Below are 17,522 nucleotides of genomic sequence, written 5' to 3'. Positions count from 1 at the left end.
AATGGACAGGCTGTCCCAATGGCTCCTTTGACCCTGGTTCTCCAGCTCTTCTGTTCTCTGCTGCTGTCAAGGCCTCCCCTGGGGGGAGGGGGCTCTTGTCCCTCCCAGAAGCCCCTCTCCACCCCCCACGCCCCTACTCCGTGTTGGATATATGGGGGTGCCACCAGGGGGGCCAAGCTGGGGAAATAGCCTGGAAAGGCTGGGTGGGGAGGAATTTGGAAATTTTTTAAACCTTGACAGCTGGAGCCCCGTGAGTCAGTGGGGCAGATGGAAGCAATTAGGCACTAGCGGGAGGTACAGGGGGGCGGGGACGGGAACCCATGTGGGGAGCTCGGAGCTCAGACCAAGGCGGGTGGCTTCCTCCCAGCCGCACTGCCGCTGGGGACACAGGGCTGCTCTGCGTGTTCGGAGGCACGGAGCCAGGCTGTGCACCAGGCTCACGTGCTGCGGGCTGAAGAGGCTAGAGGCGGGGGAAGAGTCCAGGGAAGAGAGGGGACCCCAGGGCAAGAGAGAGGCATGGGACACTGGGTGGGGATCCCCTGCTATTGGATCCACAATGCTTGCCACCCAAACGAGGGAAGGGTCTCATGCCTGCCCCCTCATATCCACTCCCCACTCCCAGGAGCTCCTAGGACCTTCCCGAGTGATAATGCAAACACCCCCAAAAGTCCAGTCATGTGCTCCCTCCTTGGGAGGTTACTCTTGTGTCCCTCAAATGATATCTCATCTCTGGGTGAGGGAGAGCAGGGAGTAAGCCATTTTGCAAAGAATTCCATTTTAAACCATGTATTGAGCTCTTCCTGGGCCAGCCCGGCTTCGGTTCTAAGGACTGTGAGAAAAGCCCTCTGAGCCCCCTGCCCTTGAGAAGTGTCCAGTCAAGCAGGCGAGACTGGTTGTTGCACACGGCCATGGAGAATCAGAGTGAGAACAGCCTGGCGCCGCCGTGAGGCAGCAAGCGGGATGGGGATGCTATGAGCTGGGGGCTGTGGGGACCGGGTATAGTCCTGGGGAGATGCTGGGGGGAAGCCAGGAGGAGAAGGAGGGACATTGCACCTTGCTGCTCGGCCACTCAGACTGACGTACAAGGAGGCCACTGGTCTCACTGGAACAGTGGGCACCAGTCAGGTCAGAGTAGATGGAGGGGCAAGGACAAGGAGAGGAAGTAGAGGCGAGCAGAACCCAGCTGCAGGGGTGAGGGGTGACTGACAGGCAAGCCTTGAAGGGGAGGGCTTGGGAGGGCTGGGGACACATATGCAAAGCCTCTCTCAGGGCCCGGGCCCAGCTAGAACCACATCAGCCAGTCAGCCACGGGCCCTCCCCACAGACCGCCCAGTGACTCCCCAGATCACCACCACGCTCAAACCCTGGGTACCAAACCCGGCTGTGCCAAAGCATCTCGTGGCTCCATTCCTCCCCAGCCACCCTCTCGGTGTTCAGCGAACATTCCTCAATGGCCCACTGTATCCCAGGCTTGTGCCAGGCTCTGTGGCATGGAGAAAAACCAAACCTGGTCCTGGCCAAGGAAGGGAGACAGGTGGAGCATCCCACGTGCCATGGTTGACATTTGGAAGGAGGGGCCATAAAGAGGTAGGTCTGGAGGCAAGTCTTCTTTTATAAGAAGCAGGAGTTTGCCAGGCACGCCCAGATGAGGAGCTGTCATGGGCACGGAGATAGGGGGTGGGGGGTGTGCAGGGGTCCTCATCGGGAGTCCAAGGCGGGCACCAAGGACCTGTCCCTGGAGGCCCTGGGGAGGGGTCATTAAAAGAATTTTAAACAGGATGCATCTATAGTATAGAAAACCACTCTGGTGACCTGTGAGCAGGTCAAGATAAAGCCTGTTTAGAAGAGGAGGCAGGGCGCCGGGGTGGCTCAGTTGGTTAAGCAACTGCCTTCGGCTCAGGTCATGATCCCGGAGTCCTGGGATCGAGTCCCACATCGGGCTCCCGGCTCAGTGGGGAGCCTGCTTCTCCCTCTGACCCTCTCCCCTCTCATGCTGTTTCTCTGTCTCTCTCTTTCTCTCAAATAAATAAATAAAATCTTTAAAAAAAAAAAAAAAAAGAAGAGGAGGCAGACCCAAGAGGTGCTTAGGAGGTAAAATCTATAGGATTTGGTAACAGGATGTAGGGGTTGAGGGAGGGAGAAGGAGCCATCTGGAAAGCAGGGAAGAAGGAGGTACTGTAGGTGGTGAAGAGACAGTAGAGGAGGAGCTGATCCGGTGCCATCACTGAGCTTCCCCAGAATCTGATGGCTTTGCAGCATCTGGGACATCTTAGTGATGACGTCCCCAAGGCTGTCAGCACAAAACTGGCAATGGAAATCTTTAATGAGGATGAAGGGTCTTAAGCAGAAGGCCAAAGAGCTCACAATGTTCTCATGGCTAAGATGGGGAGCCACTGGAGGCTGTAAGCAGGGAAATGACACAATCGGATTTAAAAATATCATTTCGGCAAGTAGGGAGGAGGCCAGGGCAGAAGGAGACTGGAGGCAGAGAGACCTAGGGTGAGGATGAAATATCTCCTTCGAGGCCAGGCCTCCAACAGAGGCCAGGGTCAGAGAAAGGGTCATAGTTCAGATCCTGGAAAGCAACTAACCTAGGCTTCAGGGTCACAGCGGGTCTCACTGTTTACATAAGTAGGGTCTTGACAAGTTGGGTCATAAAGGATGCTTACAGTGATACTTTATGTCAAACCCTTTTTTAAATGACTCGATCCAAAAACAAAATTAACAAAACAATTCCATTTGCAATAGCATCAGGAAGAACAAAATACTTCAGAATAAATTTAACAAAAGAAGCACAAGCCTTGTACACCAAAAACTGCACAACATCATGGGGAAAAAAAATTAAAGGTCTAAATAAAGGGAAAGATGGCCTGTGTTCATGGATTGTCTAATTCATGAATACTGTTAAGATGACAATACTACCAAAAACAGATTCGGTGTAATCCCTTTCAAAATCCCAATGGTGTTTCTTGCAAAGTGGAAAAACTCATCCTAAATTCATGTGAAATTTCAGGGGGCCCCAAATAGCCAAAATAATCTTGCAAAAGAAGAACAAAATCGGAGGATACACACTTTCTGATTTTAACACTTGCTACAAAGCTATAGCAATCAAGGCAGTGTGACCCTGGCATAAGGATAGATACATAACTCAATGGAATAAAATTGAGAAATAAACCACTACACTTATGGCCCACTGATTTTTGACAAGGATGCCAAGAACATTCAATAGGGAAAGAACAGTTTTTTCAACAAATGGTGCCGGGACAACTATCCACACGCGTTTGAATGAAGTTGGACCCCCTACCTCACACCATATACAAAAATTAACTCAAAACAGATCGAAGACCTAAACATAAGAGTTAAAACTATAAAACTCTTAAAAGAAAACATAGGGGTGAATCTCTGTGACCTTGGATTTGACAATGGCTTCTGAGAAGCGACCCCAAAAGCACAAGGGAGAAAAGAAAAAATAGATACATCAGATATCATCAAAATGAGAAACTTGTGTGCATCAGAGGACACTATCAAGAAAGTGAAAAGACAACTCACAAGATATTTGCAAAGATATTTCAAATGACTTAAGAGAATATGTTGTATAAAAGGCTCCTCTCGGAAACTTCTCCATGGGGTGGGGGCGGGGGGGCAGTAGAAGGAGAAAACTCTTCCCCAACGTACAGAACGCAGGGTATCCTGTCCTGGCTTTCCTGGAGGGAGCTTGCCCAAAGGGGATCTGCCTGTCTAGGAAATTAGGGAAATAAAAATTGGAGGAGGGTGGGAAGAACCAAGGACGCTTGCCCCCAGGGCAGTCACAGTTCTCTGGGAACTTGCTCACAAATTCCCCGAATTCCCCCATATTAATTTTAGAACGAGTCCTCGAAACCCGAGGAGGCCGGGGACGTCCCGGCGCCAGTTTAGGCAGCTCTCAGAAAGGGGGCAGAGTGAGGGAGAGGCTGTCTGGCCTGGCCTCCTATCCCAGCCAGACCTCGTCCATGGGAGGGTCACGAGAGGCACGAGCCGGGGCCAAGCCCCGTGCAGGGCGAGGGCTCAGGCAACCAGCCAGAAGGTCCTGGGGCCTGAGGCCTCAGTTCCCACTGACATCAGTGCAAGGTGTCAGGGGGCCTGAATCATCGGGGCTGGGGCCAGCCCCCTCCCGGGGGGGGAGCATAGCAGAGGTATGAGGCAGGCCCAGCCAGGCAGGCGGCCCCGGGACTGGGCTGGACTGGACACCGTGACTGTTTTATAGAATTAGCAAGTGGGACCCGCCACAGGGGGGCGGGTGGGGATGTCATTGTCCTGGATTCCAACAGGCTGAGGCCCCCCCACCTCTTTCTGATTCACAAAATTAATTCCAACGGCTAGAGAGAGGAGCCTGTCAGCAGGGCCAAGGGGTCATAAATACGGGGAATATTAATAGCTCCAGCCAGGCTGCCTGGGGGGCTGGGGGGCCTGCCAGAAGGACTGACTAATTTCGTCTCCTCATTAATGATGTGGAAAGAGGAGAGTTTACCCAAGCCTGGAGCAGGTGCTGACCCACATCAGGGCAGGGATGACCCAAGAGGAGGACAGACCACAGGGGCCTGTTCGGGGTTCTGTTTCCCCCCAGAGAGGATTCCTCTTTGCACTCTCAGGGTGCCCCTGGCCCCACAAGGAGGCCAGGGGTGAGCTGGGTTCAGCAGGAGTGTACCCTGGCTAGGTAAGGATGAGTCTCTTTCCTCAGGCTCGGGAGTGACTCATCGGTGTGTGTGAATGCGCACACACACACACACACACACACACACACACCTTTGCACATTTCTGAGAACAGGACTAGCTATAGCTCTCTGATCTCCAGGCAGGTGGACCTAACTAGGGTGTGTGGGACCAGGTCAGGGTACCGTGTCCTGCCCCCTAGAGGTGCACGCTGACCAAGTGAGGATGGGCTCCTTCCTTAATTAGATCCCAACCTCCCTAGCCCTGCCCCCCAACCTCTCCCTGCAATGAATCAAGTTTAGGGGTACTTACAACTGGGAGCTGAAGAAAACCCCATGCACGCACACACGCGCGCACACACACACATCTCGACATCTCTGACCCCCCCCCACTTCCCCATCCTGTGCACAGTCTGTCCCACTAAGGGGAACAGAAATCAGGGCCCTTGGCATGTTCTGCCCCCTCCCCAGTCCCTGAGGTCCTGAGAACATTGTTCCAAATGGACTTCAGGACCTCAGGATCAGGGGGTCACTGGCAAAGGAAGGAGCTGGTGAAGGGCGACAGCTGGAAGAGTGCTTGCAGAGAACGGGCTCAGAGGCATGCCCAGGGCCCCCCTGCAGATGGGCTGGGAGAACCCCCACCCCCCAGGAAGCCCCCCACCTCCCAGCTGCATGGCTCCTGGCTGCCAGAGCTGGGACAGACCCAGACGGACCGGGACTGGCAGCAGCTGGGGCTGGGAGCCTGCCGAGTCCCAAGCTGGAATGAAGGAGAAACCTGTCCAGCGATGAGATCAAGGGGATGGCACCAGTGTCTCCCCAGGGAGCCGAGCTCAGCGTCCCAGGACATTCCAAACTGCGAACAAAACATGGGTGGGAGGCCAGCCAGGCTGGGCCAGTGCCAGGTGCCCCCCCCCCCCCATCAGCAGGGAGGCCGGCCCGGCAGTGGGACCGGCTGGGAACGTAGCATGAGCTGCTGGGAATGCTGCCCGTACAAGTCGCCTGGGGACGCAGCATCCAGACACCTGCCACGTTCCCGCGGCGGAGTGCCATGTGCAGTCACCCGCCCGCTCGCCTCTGAGCCCGGCCCATGCGCAGCGCTGCGGGCCGTCGGGCCGGTGCATCCACCTGCACTGGCCGGTCCACTTAGCAAACCACCTTCAAAGCCACGATCGCATTTACTAACCCCCGAAGGAAGCCAGGCCTGGCAGTTTTCCCCGTTTTGTAGGAAACTGGGGCCCGGAATGGAATTTGCTTGAGGCCAGTTACTGAGAAGCCGATGTAGAGTCTCACCCAGGACTGCTGCCTCCCACTCACGAGCTCTTTCAGCCACCCTTGGTGCAGGCAGCTGGAGGCCACCAAAACCCTGGCCTCGGCCTCCCTGAACAAACCCCAATTCCACCACGGGTCCCCAGAATTCAACAAGTTCAATGCATTCGTTCTATAAACAGGTGAACTGGAGTTTAAAAAAAAAAGAAAGACAAGGGCTTGCCCAACGTCAGAGGACACCAGAGGTGAGATTCTGAGGATGGTGTTCACAGGTACCAGGCCAGGCAGCTGATGTCAAGAGGGCTAGGTAGCACTCAGCATCCTTGGCTCAGAGAGCTGGGGAGTAGGGGGAAAGCATGATGGCTTCCTGGAAGAGGTGTTCTCCCCAACAGTCCAGTCCTCTGTGAAGCCTACTCAGGTGACCCTAGGTAGAGACAGCAATAGGTCAACAAGAGGAAAATTGCAAAGAACAATCAGAAGCCATTGGGATGAGCTGTCCCTTCCCTTCCTCAGGCCTCAGTCGTCTCATCAGTACAATGGGGGCAAAGGATGCAGCCTCCTGCCATAGTCCACAGTGACTGTCCAGCTCAGACACTCATGGTGTGGGTCTCTGAGGGCTAGCCCAGGGCTGCTCAGATACTGACCCTCACTCAGGAGACCTCAAGTTCTAGCGGGGTGCCCGGGAGGGCAGGGAGCACGTTGCTCCCAGCTTAGCCTAGGCCCGGGGAGGGGCCGGATAGAACCTCAGAGGTATGGCCGGTGCTGGCCGGAGCTAATGGACAGGAGATAGAAAGCCTGAGCGTGGGTAGTCGGTGTCAGCAGCTTGGACCATATTCTATAAATGACAGGAAACTGAGGGCATTAAGTAAGGCAGGGTCATGGTCACAACCACCGTACAGCCCAGCGGTGGCCATGAGACGGCAGCAGATGGAGAAGGAGGCTTTCTCTCCCTGTTCCTGGACTGTGGGCCCCTCGAGGACAAGAGAGGGGCTCTAGTCCCCGGGGCAGGCATGGAGAGGCAGGACGGGCCTGACAACTGTGTGCTGACCCCCAGGGAGCCTGGCCATCACAGTCCTCTGCACAAATCTCTGCTGGACCAGGTCATGCTGACCGAAGGCTCCCCAGGCTCCTCCCAGTGGCCGCAGCTTGTGAAGCAGAATGGTTCCCAGGAATCAGTGCTCAAATGTCCACATCAAAGTGGAGCAAGCGTGAGAGGAGACAGAGTCAAGGAGGAATTCATCCCTCCCGACCCAGCAAAGGCTCACTGAGCACCTACTGTGCGCCGGGCTTGGGGCTGGTGTGGGGCGCACAGAGATTAGGAAGATAGAGCCTCATCGGGGAGGGGGTGCCCAGAGACGCATGAGCCATGAAGCCCAGGGGGACTGGGCAGTGGGCATTGGCATGGAGAAGGACCTGGAAGATCAGGGCAGAAATGGGAGGAAGGAGAAGGGGCAGAAGAGATGGGGGGGGTAGGGCAGGAGGAGGTATTAGGGACAGCGGTAAAGCACAGGATTCCCGGGTCCGCAAGTGAGTGCGAGGGAGGGGAGCGGGGAAGGGGCTCGGTGGGGAGGCCTCAGGGAGGGGAGGGGGCTCTGCAGTCCAGTCCAACTCTGAACCAGGACCAGGACCCCAGAGCCCGCTTTCCCCCAAACCACCCGTTTTGCCAGGTTTTGGTGGAGACACAGAAGCAGAGCTATGGGCCATTTTCACCTTTTAAAAACCACAGATATCCGACACAGGCCACCAGAGCCAAATTTCTGGGAGACACAGAGGCCCTGTGGGCGCTTCGCCTGACGTCAATCGGGGCTTCTCTTTTGTGTCTGCGGCTTTGACAGGAGGAGGCCAGATTAGGGGGCTAAACTGAGAGAGGGAGAGAGGAACCAGAGGCCAAGCATGGCCCCTGGCTCTTCTGACCCTCCCTCTCGAGTACAAAGCTCTCGTTATGGTTGTTTGGGGACCCTGCCGATGAGCAGAGCAGGTGTCAGTTACTGGCCAGGGGCTGGGGGCATCTGGAGTCCAGAGCCAGAATCTGGACCCCTTGCCCGGCTCCATGCCTGAGCCCTAACGTGAAAGCCACGCTTGTGGTCTGGAAGCTTCCACGCGAGGGAAAGAGCCCTTTGACGACGGAGGTGGCACCATCAGCCCCTAGAGCTGGTAGATGCCTCCTTGGCTATGGGACCTGATCCAGTGCATTCCCAGGAAGGTCTGTCCTGTCTGTCCCTCCTCCCCCCCACACCTGTGCAGGCCAGAGCTCCTGCAGTGGCCTCGGACTTCCCCTCCCCCACCCCCAATCCTCTTGACACAGCTGCCCAAGCTGCCAGGTCCCGGCTTCTGCAGAACAGCCCGACTCCCCAACATGGAGCTTCTCAGACAGGGAAACTGAGGCCCGGAGAGTCCCCAGGTCCAGCACAAGCCTCAGGGCACATTCGCAGAAGTGCCCTCCCCACCCACTCAGCCCAGCCTTCATTCTGCCTCTGGGCCGCTTAAGGCTTCAGGGGTCAGGGAACAGCTGGCTGTGGGGGTAGGGGTCAGGGACAGGGATCACCTTTAACATATCCCCACATTAATCGGCTCCACACAAGGGTCTTGTCCTAATACATACTGGGTGCCTAGTCTGAGACTTGACCCCCAAGCCCAGGGGGACCCCAACAGCCACCCCAGGCTAAGCCCAACCACAACCCCAGGATGAGCTTGAATCCAAACTGGTCCCTAACTCCACCGCGAGACTGAACTCCAACCCGAAATACAGGCTGACCCCGGAGCCCGCTCGGACCCTAATCCCAATCCCAGATGAAACCCCACTTCTGACCCCAACCCCAGATTGAACCTTGAACCTGACCCCAAGGCAGAGGCCTGTCCCAGCGTAAACAACCTAGGGAAGACGCCAGGGACACCAGGATGTAAGCCCCAAGCCCTCTGCTGCCAGGCGGGGCGGCAGCCTCCTCTGAATGCTGGACCCCAGTTTTGAGGAAGGGAGAGACAGTACAATATTGCATCACACTGGCCCGCACCATACTCCGGATCTCAGGTTTATCAAGTTGGGGGGGAAGGGAGGGTCTCCCAGCTTGCCTGCCTCAGAGCAAGGTGACTCTGGTGGGATAAAAGTAGGGTCGGGCAGGGCCGTCCTGGATGGAACACTGGACCCATACATCCCCCTGCATACGGGTCTATCGGGAGGGGTGGCCTGAGCTAGGGGGAGGTCCTGTTCCAAAAAGAACCATTCCACTATGGCATTGAGCTCTCCTTCATAAGGAGCAGAGCATCCCAGGGCCATGCTTTGTAGAGGGCACAGCTGATGTGGCCATGCATGAGGCTCAGGCCCAGGGGCTCAGGGCTTAGCAGTGCGGGGGGGCCCCCCAATCTCTGGGCCCTGCCTAACAGCAGGAGATACAGAGTCCGGTGGGGGGAGGGAATGGGGAACCCCCAGCCTGAGGGGGTGTTCCTTCCTCTCCCCCCAGGTGTCCTCTGGTCTCAAGGCAGAGCCTGGGCCCCAGGGAGGCCCACCAGAGCCCCCTTCGGCATCACCCCAGTCCCCGGCCTCACTTCCCGCCTCGCTGTGAGAACGTGCGCTTGCAGCCGCAGAGAAGAAATCAGCACGAAGGAATGTGCTGTCCGGGAGCCAGCGGACAGGATGGGCTTGCCGGAGAGGGAGCGAGCAAGGAGAGCTCCGGGAGATCGGAGCCGGGAAGGAAAACAGAGATGTGCTGGGGCAGCTGGCCAGGCAGCCCCGGCCCAGCCATTGTTCCCAGCCCCACGGGTCAGGTGCACTGGGCTCGCGGCCGAATCCTAGCTTCTGCTCAGCGTGGCCCCAGCCTTCCCCACCACGCCTGCCCGCCTCCCTCCTGTCCCAGACCCTGACCTCTGGGGTCTGGCCCAGCCTAGGAAGAAGACAAATCTGTCCTCCGTGGCCCCAGCTCGCTCTCCGGGCCTCTGTCCGTCTCTTGGCACACGACACCTCTCCCCGCTGAGGTCCATGTTCTTCCACAAGCCTGACTCTGTCCAGACCTCCCCATGGGAGGACGCTTCTGGTTTCAATGGCCTGATAAGCTGGTCCATATGTGGACGTTAATAACTGATAATAGCTTAGACCTGTCCCGTCAGAGTGTAGGTCCCAGACTTGTAGCATCTAAACTAGGTAGAAACGCAAATGATCAGGCTTCACCCCAGACCTACTAAATCAGCCCCCAGAGGGGCTTCTCATATACGCTCAAGTTTGAGAACCACTGGCTTAGAGTGTGACCAAGGTCCACTCCACAAATGTTGATGGAAAGAACAGGTAATTGAATGAACAAAATGGAGCGAATGACTTTCAAGAGGGCCTGAGTAGAGGCTTTTGAGTAGAATGGTTGCTGCCTGGCGTCCAAGCCCCAGGGATAGTTGAGAGCTACAGGCTGGGACAGGGGAAGGACTGACCAGCTGGAATCCCTCTGAGATGGAGCAGGCTCTCAGACAATGTCACCTGCAGGGAGCCCATCCAGCGGGTCAGGTCTGGGACCCAGGCAGATGCAAAGAGGATGAGCCAGAACCGACAAGAAGGAGGGGTCCAGCAGGTCAACGGGATGTAGCTACGGGAACCAGGCAGGGTTGGGGACATCCAGCAGCAGCTGAGCCTCCATTATCAGAACTGGGACACCAGATTGAATGTGGATCCCCTGAACACTGAACTTGGCTCCTTCAGAAATCCCCTAATTAAAGTCAGGCCAGGCTCCAGAATCTGGGGCAATGCTGAGGCTGCTGGTGGGGTCCAGGGACTCCAGCTGTGAGGAGGGGACAGGGATCTGCAGGACGAGAACCCCACAGTGGTACCAGTCTTGCCAACTCATCCCAAAATCTGGTCTTGGAGTCAGATCTCTCCTGAATCCGGGATTCTTTCTGGAACTTCACATCAGCTTTGATGAGTGAAGTCCTCCCAGGTTTTCCTACTGGGTCTTGCCCAACCTTGACCACAACTGACCCAACTGTGGCTCATATTTTCAGAATAAGTTAGAGAGATGGACAAGGTCTGTCCTTACCCTCTTGTTCTGTCCACCTGCCAGCTTATCTCCTTTCAGTGCCAAGGAAAAGAGGCCAAATCACGTGGCCAGATCTCCACACTAGCTTGGCCAACCTCCCGTGGCCAACTTCATCCAATGTTATAAGGGTAATTTCCCGGTTGACATAAAAAAAGAAGCATCTTCACCCACAGCCACCATCTCTACTGGGTGACTTGACATTTCAAGTCCATGAGGTGTCCTCTAAATATGCATGGCCCAGAGTACGTCCCACTTGTTCTAGAAAAGATTCCACGAGGAAAAATGGCACCAGTATCAGATAGGGAGATACTGTGCACCCCTTCTTAGGAGATCAAAGTCCTTGTTAATAATTTTTTAAAAAGATTTATTTATTTGAGAGAGAGTATGAGCAGGGGTTGGGGGGAGGGCAAAGGGAGAAAGAGAGAATCCCAAGCAGACTCCCCACTGAGCATGGAGCCCTGAGAATCATGACCTGAGCCAAAATCAAGAGTCAGACGCTTAACCAACTGAGCCACCCAGGTGCCCCACAAAGTCCCTATTAATAATTAAAGGCTCTGAGGGGCGCCTGGGTGGCTCAGTTGGTTAAGCGACTGCCTTCGGCTCAGGTCATGATCCTGGAGTCCCGGGATCGAGTTCCGCATCGGGCTCCCCGCTCAGCAGGGAGTCTGCTTCTCCCTCTGACCCTCCCCCCTCTCATGCTCTCTCTATCTCATTCTCTCTCTCAAATAAATAAATAAAATCTTTAAAAAAAAAAAATAATTAAAGGCTCTGAGCACCTGGGTGGCTCAGTTGGCTAGGCAACTGCCTTCGGCTCAGGTCATGATCCTGAAGTCCCGGATCGAGTCCTGCATCAGGCTCCCTGCTCAGTGGGGAATCTGTTTCTCCCTCGGGCCCTACCCCCTCTTGTGCTCTCTCTCTCTCTCTCAAATAAATAAATTAAATTAAATCTTTTTAAAAAATTTAAAAAAATAATTAAAGGCTCTGATAAGTTCTGTCTGACTGTCAAGTTCAGTGTTTCCCCAGTTTATTGGATCCAGAACCTTTTTTTTTCTCTCCTCCAACAACGTTCCATGGAGCATCACTTGGGATACACATCCAAAGTGCAAAGTGGCATTGCCCCCACCCCCGGCCCCCTGCCTCCTAGATACAGACGAGCTTCCTTCTGGAGCTCCAGGGAGGAAAAGCAGAAGTCGGGGGAGTGTCTTGTTCAGAGGCCCCATGGCAGAGAGAGTGGGAGACTCTGGAGACCCACAAAAGATCGGCATGGATGTCCTTCTCTCCACCTCCAGGAGACCCCAACTCCAGGGCCACTGTCCCCAGAAAAGGTGTCATTGAGCAGAAGCCTCAAAGGAGGGGCAAGCTTAGCTGAGAGGGGAGGCAATCTCATCCCTTGGCTGACTTGAACCAAAGACCGGCTCATGTCTTCACCTCACTCCCCGCCTGCCCAGCTGGGCTCCCCTTTCTGTCTTCTGCTAGTTCCTCTGCATCCCCCGAGGCCTGGGACAACCTCCCAGCCCCCACCTGTGTGCTCAGAGGTGTCCTCTTGGGGTGGAGGGGAGAGAGTCCTGCTTCGGCTCCCCGCCTCCTGCCCAGACTCTTGGCTGCCTCCTGACGCCGGACAATGCAGGGAAATGTTTGCACCCAAACAACTCTGCTCCTCAGGAACTGCCTGACCCTGCCCAGGAAAGCGAACTCCCGCAGCTCCACCCTGCTGCCCCTTCAGTCTGGGTACCAAAGTTGGCGGGGTGGCCCAGCAGAGGGGTCGGCAGAGCAGAAGGGTCATCGGCATCCCCGATGTGGGCAGGAGGGGAGCTCAGGGTCACCTCTCTCTAGGGATCGGGGCTTTCTTTCCTGCCTGCACCAGAAAGAGTGCTCTGTCCCTGCCCGTGGGATATGCAAGAGCCAGATTGTCAATATTTATCTAGAGAGCCACAGCCCTGGATTCATCTGGCCTGAAGATAATGAAAATAGCACTTTGATGTGATTTGAGAAATGCATTCATTCATTCAACAAGTATTTGCAGCCCTTGGGTCCTGTGCCAAGCCCCGGGCATGGCACTGGGGATGCAGGGGTGGATTAGCCCCGCCGTGCCCTGGAGAGGTCTACGGGGAGATACAGGCCTCCAGAATAGAACAGGGGGCAGGTGGGCCCGTCATCAAATGCACCCACAGCTGTGGCCACCCAGCCCGGGAAGCAACGGGTCAGCGCCGCTTGCAAAAGCAGGGGGCAAGGTCCCCGTGTTTAATAAAGACTAAAATGCCCTCTGGTGGCTCCCCCCAGCAGCCCTTCCCGTCCACTCAGATTCGGCCCTCGCCAACCCCAACAAGCCCTGAGGTGAAGAACACCAGGTGCGGGCCAACGAACATAGCTTAAAGCCCGGTGCGAGAAGGCAGATGGGCTTCTCCTTGCTGGTTGGCGGGGACATGGCCCCACGTGACGCTGCCACTGGGTGGCCTCCGGGCATTCCTGCGCATGGGACTTCGGGGCACAGCAGCTCCCTGTTTCCAGCAGTGCGGGGGGGGGGGCATGGGAGGGGGGAGAGAGCCGGTGACCCCCAAGTCCCAGTGGGGCTCTTCTTCTAGCTTGGAGGAGGCCGAGGCCCAGATGGAAGGAGCCGGGGGGCAGCTAAGGTCACAACCCCTCACACCCACCTCACCCGAGTGCCAGAGACTGTGTTTTTGTCCTTCTTGGGGGGGGGGGAGGGGTGTGGCTCGGGGCCTTGAGTGATGAGTTAAGTGACAATGAATTTGAACCACATGGAGCTTGGGCTTAAGGGGAAAGTGTTTTGGTGAAACGCAGCTGGAATTTCATCAGCCCCCACCCCCCAGACGGTACAAAAATAGTCCGGGCCAGGCAGGCTCTGACCCTACAGGCCTGGCCCAATTTCGCCACCCCCTGTCCCGGAGAGACGCTTGGAGTGGCCTCTTTCCCTGAATCTGGGTTTCGTAATCTTTCCTTGTTGTTTTGGTCGCCTGTTTGTTGACTGGCCTGGTTCGTCTGGGAGAATTTGCTCCCTGATGAGCTCCCCATTGCTTGGCTTTGAAGAGAGGGAGGCAGGAAGACCCTCTCTCGCTGTTGGTAACAAGGCCCAGGGGGCTGGAGGAGGCTGGAACGATGGTCACAGGCACGCAGGCCCCGGGAACCGGTTGGGGAGCCCTGTGACCTTGGGAATGTGGGGGGGGGGGGGCTCCGGACGCGGGGGTGAGCAGTGGGCTCCATTTAAGCAAGAGCCAGAAGGTTCTGTGAACATCTCAAATCCAGCCCTGTTCCTCAGAGGGGGAACAAATGCTGTTAATAGGTTCTAGTGCCTGGAATCACCTACCTCCTGCCCCTGCCCTCAGTTTCCCCCTGGCACCAGGAGACATCCAGGGTGTTCGTGGACTGAGAGAATGTTCAGAGCCCGTTGCTCCCAGTCTTCAGCTGAAAGGATGTGAATGGTGGGGGCTGCTCCTGAGGCCCCCTCCCGAGGTTGGGAAGGGGAGGGGATGCTACCCATGTCCTTGCAGACCCAGCACCAGGGCCCGCGGGACAGCAGCCCCCGGAGGGAATGAGAGGCCAGGGGCTGTTGGGATGGGGACAGAGCCCTCAGCAGCAGCGTCCCTTAGACCAGCTGACAGAGCCATTGACCTGACAGGTGCGCTAGACCAGGGCTGGGCCCTGCCACGCTGGGTGGGGCGGGGGGGGGGAGGGTAATGAGTGTCGGCCCTGAGTGAGCGGGGCTGCGGGGCCGCAGGCCTCACGGGCCACATGGGGAACCAGTCTCCTATCCTGGGCACCCACGTTCCCCTCCAGAGCACCAAGGCCCAGGGAGACGTGGTCCTGGGGACCAGGATGGACACGGCATCGGTGGTCCAGGCACTGGGACCCTGGCAAGTGGCAGCGGAAGGTTCTGGGCTCTCCCCCAAGCTACTAGGTGAGCCACACCTTCCCCACCTGACTCGGGACAGAACCCCAGGTAGGGGAGAGAGGGAAGGGCCAGGAGGGGCCATGGGAAGCCCACCTGGGGAGCCTGTGGGGGTCAAGCCAGGGCTTTCTGTGCAGTCCCCGAGGCAGGGGCACTGAGCCCACCACCCCTTCTGGCATGCGCAGCCTGCCCAGGGCGGAGGAGGGAGGTGCTATCCGGGCTGAACCTTCCTCCTTTTGCCAAGTTCAACCGTGTAGAGTCCAGTTAATCTGGGTCTTAGCAGGAGCCTCCTCCATTTCCTTTCTCCCCAGGCTGGAGCCCCCCAAGGAGAGCCAAGTCCCCTAGGACCACAGGACAAGACCAGCACCCATCCTTCCTGCCTTGGTCTCCCCACATCAGCTTGGGCCACAGAACCTCAAAAGCACACAGGAGGCATGGCCCGGGGACCCCCATCCCCCCCACCGCTGCCCCCTGCCCCGTGGAGCCTGGAACCCGGCCTGTCTAGAAAGCCCTTCTGGCCTGGCCTGGGCTGCCCCCCTCACTTCCGAGAGGGGTTCCGCTCCTCCCACTCCTATTGTCCTCCCCCTTGGCCCTCGGCCAGCCCCCATGTCCAGGCTAAGCCCACTCCAAGCCAGCCAGCAAGGGAATGGGGGCGTCAGGCAGAGGCTCTGGGAAGCCTGGGTCTGCCCCAGGAGTTTGGGAAATGGAGGTTTCTCCGCAGCCCTCTTGGCAGGGGTGGGAATTAGGGGCTCAGTGAGAGGGGTCAGAACAGGCCTGGATTTGAATCTCTTGTCAGCGGTGTGGACAAGTGATTTATCCGCTCTGAGCCTAGGTTTCCTCATCTGTAAAATGGGGATGCACATGATACCTTCCTGCCACTCTGTGGGGATTGAGATATTACATCATGTAAAAATGTGCTCGGCACCAAGGAGGCGCCCGGTGAGGTCGGATGCCATGTTCATGCCGAAAAGGGAAGGCGCTCTGGTTGGCGGAAGAGGTTGTCAGAAGGGGGCTGTGGGACAAGGAGGGCCGGTCAGAGTGGTCCAGAGATGAGGCCCCAGAAGGCCCTCTCCTCCCTCTGCTTAATCCCCAGGCAGGTCAAGTGGTGGCAGATGCGGATGGAGGGAGCCTCCCCCCCACCGCAGGCACATGCGTATCCGCAGAGACCCCCAGCCACAGCCCTAGGAACTCTCAGTGACCCTCCACACCACAGACAGCGCCCCCACCTCAGGACCAGGTGTTACCCCGGAAGACTATGCACAGCAGGTGGGCCCATAGCTGGCCATGACAGCCCCCCGTGGCCCCAGACTCCTGCCTTCTAGAAGAGCCAGGGCAACGGGCCCCCTCCCCAGCCAGCAGGACTCAGATTCAGGCAAAGCCTGTCTCTGTTTGACTTTGGAGGCTTTGACAAGGCAGGGACCGCTCCTCACGCCTGGACACCTCAGGCAAAAGCCTGGGGCGGGGGGACAGGACGAAGTGGTCCCTGTGACCAGACGCCTATGCTTCTCCTCCCGGGCTGGGGTCAGCAGCATCACTTCTCAGGGTCCGAAAGCCACCCCTGTCTCTGCCTCCCTCTGTCCCTTCTCCAGCCCTACCCCCAGAGCCCCCCACCCCGGCCACGTGCAGAGAGGCAGTGGTTAAGGACACGGACTTTGAACCCAACTCAGCCCCCCCCAACCCCGATGGCTAAGTGGACGGTAAGCCTCAGGGTCCCAGTCCGTAAAATGGGTCCGTGATAACAGTACCTCCGTTACAAGGGAGCCTGGAATGAGTTAATACAAGGAAAGCCCTCAGAATGGTATCTGGCCCATCACGAAGACTCAATAAATTCTAGCCCTTGTGATTTTTTATTTGTGTCTCTGTCCCGCATGTTTGTTGAGTCAGATTTTCCGTGGGTGAGGAGGTAGGGCAGGAGACACGAAGCTCCACGGTTTCCATTGCCTGGAGCTCCAGGTCCTCCGGGCTGGAGGCTAGAGCAATAAAGGATTCCTTTCAGTTGGGGCCAGTGATGCTCTGGTAAAGGGTGACCACAGGATGCTAACCCTAACCCCAGGCCTCGGGGGCGGGGCCAGCAGCAGAGCCCAGGCCATTCTGGGTGGGGAGGCCCCAGGGCCCTGAGCCCCGGCCACAGGCTGGTGATACTTCTCTGTATGTTCGATGCCTTTTCCCCCCTTCCCCCCCGACCACCCTCTATGCCCAATATCTGGCCTCCACCCCAGGCCTGTTTGTACCTCCCGCCGTGGGAGGCTCAGAGTCTGAGGAAGCAGCATCTCGGAAGTCTAGAATCTGGGATTACAGGGCCTAAGCGTAGCGTGAGGAGCTCACTACTGCAGTGACCCTGACGAGGTCCCTGTGCTGTCGCTCCATAGGGCCCCGGGTCCCCAGGGAGGTCAGGAGGGCAGTCTGAGGAGGAGCTGGTCCGGCCACCACTAGGTAGTCCCCATGGCTCCAAAGTTTCCTCCAAGCCAGACCTGCGTCCCTGCCCCGGCTGCCCCATGGTGTGGCCCTGCCCCGCGCAGTCTCTCCGGCATGCCAGCCCTGGTTCCCTTGGGCAGCCTCGTTTCCCGGGCCCTCTTCTCTGCATCTGGGGCCTCTGGGAGAGCACGGGTATTGGCAGGGAAAGGGGGAGGAGCAGGGAAGTGACAGCCGGAC

This window comes from Halichoerus grypus, chromosome 6 (genome assembly GCF_964656455.1).
Source record: "Halichoerus grypus chromosome 6, mHalGry1.hap1.1, whole genome shotgun sequence".
NCBI lineage: Eukaryota > Metazoa > Chordata > Mammalia > Carnivora > Phocidae > Halichoerus > Halichoerus grypus.
This window is presented reverse-complemented; position numbering follows the sequence as displayed.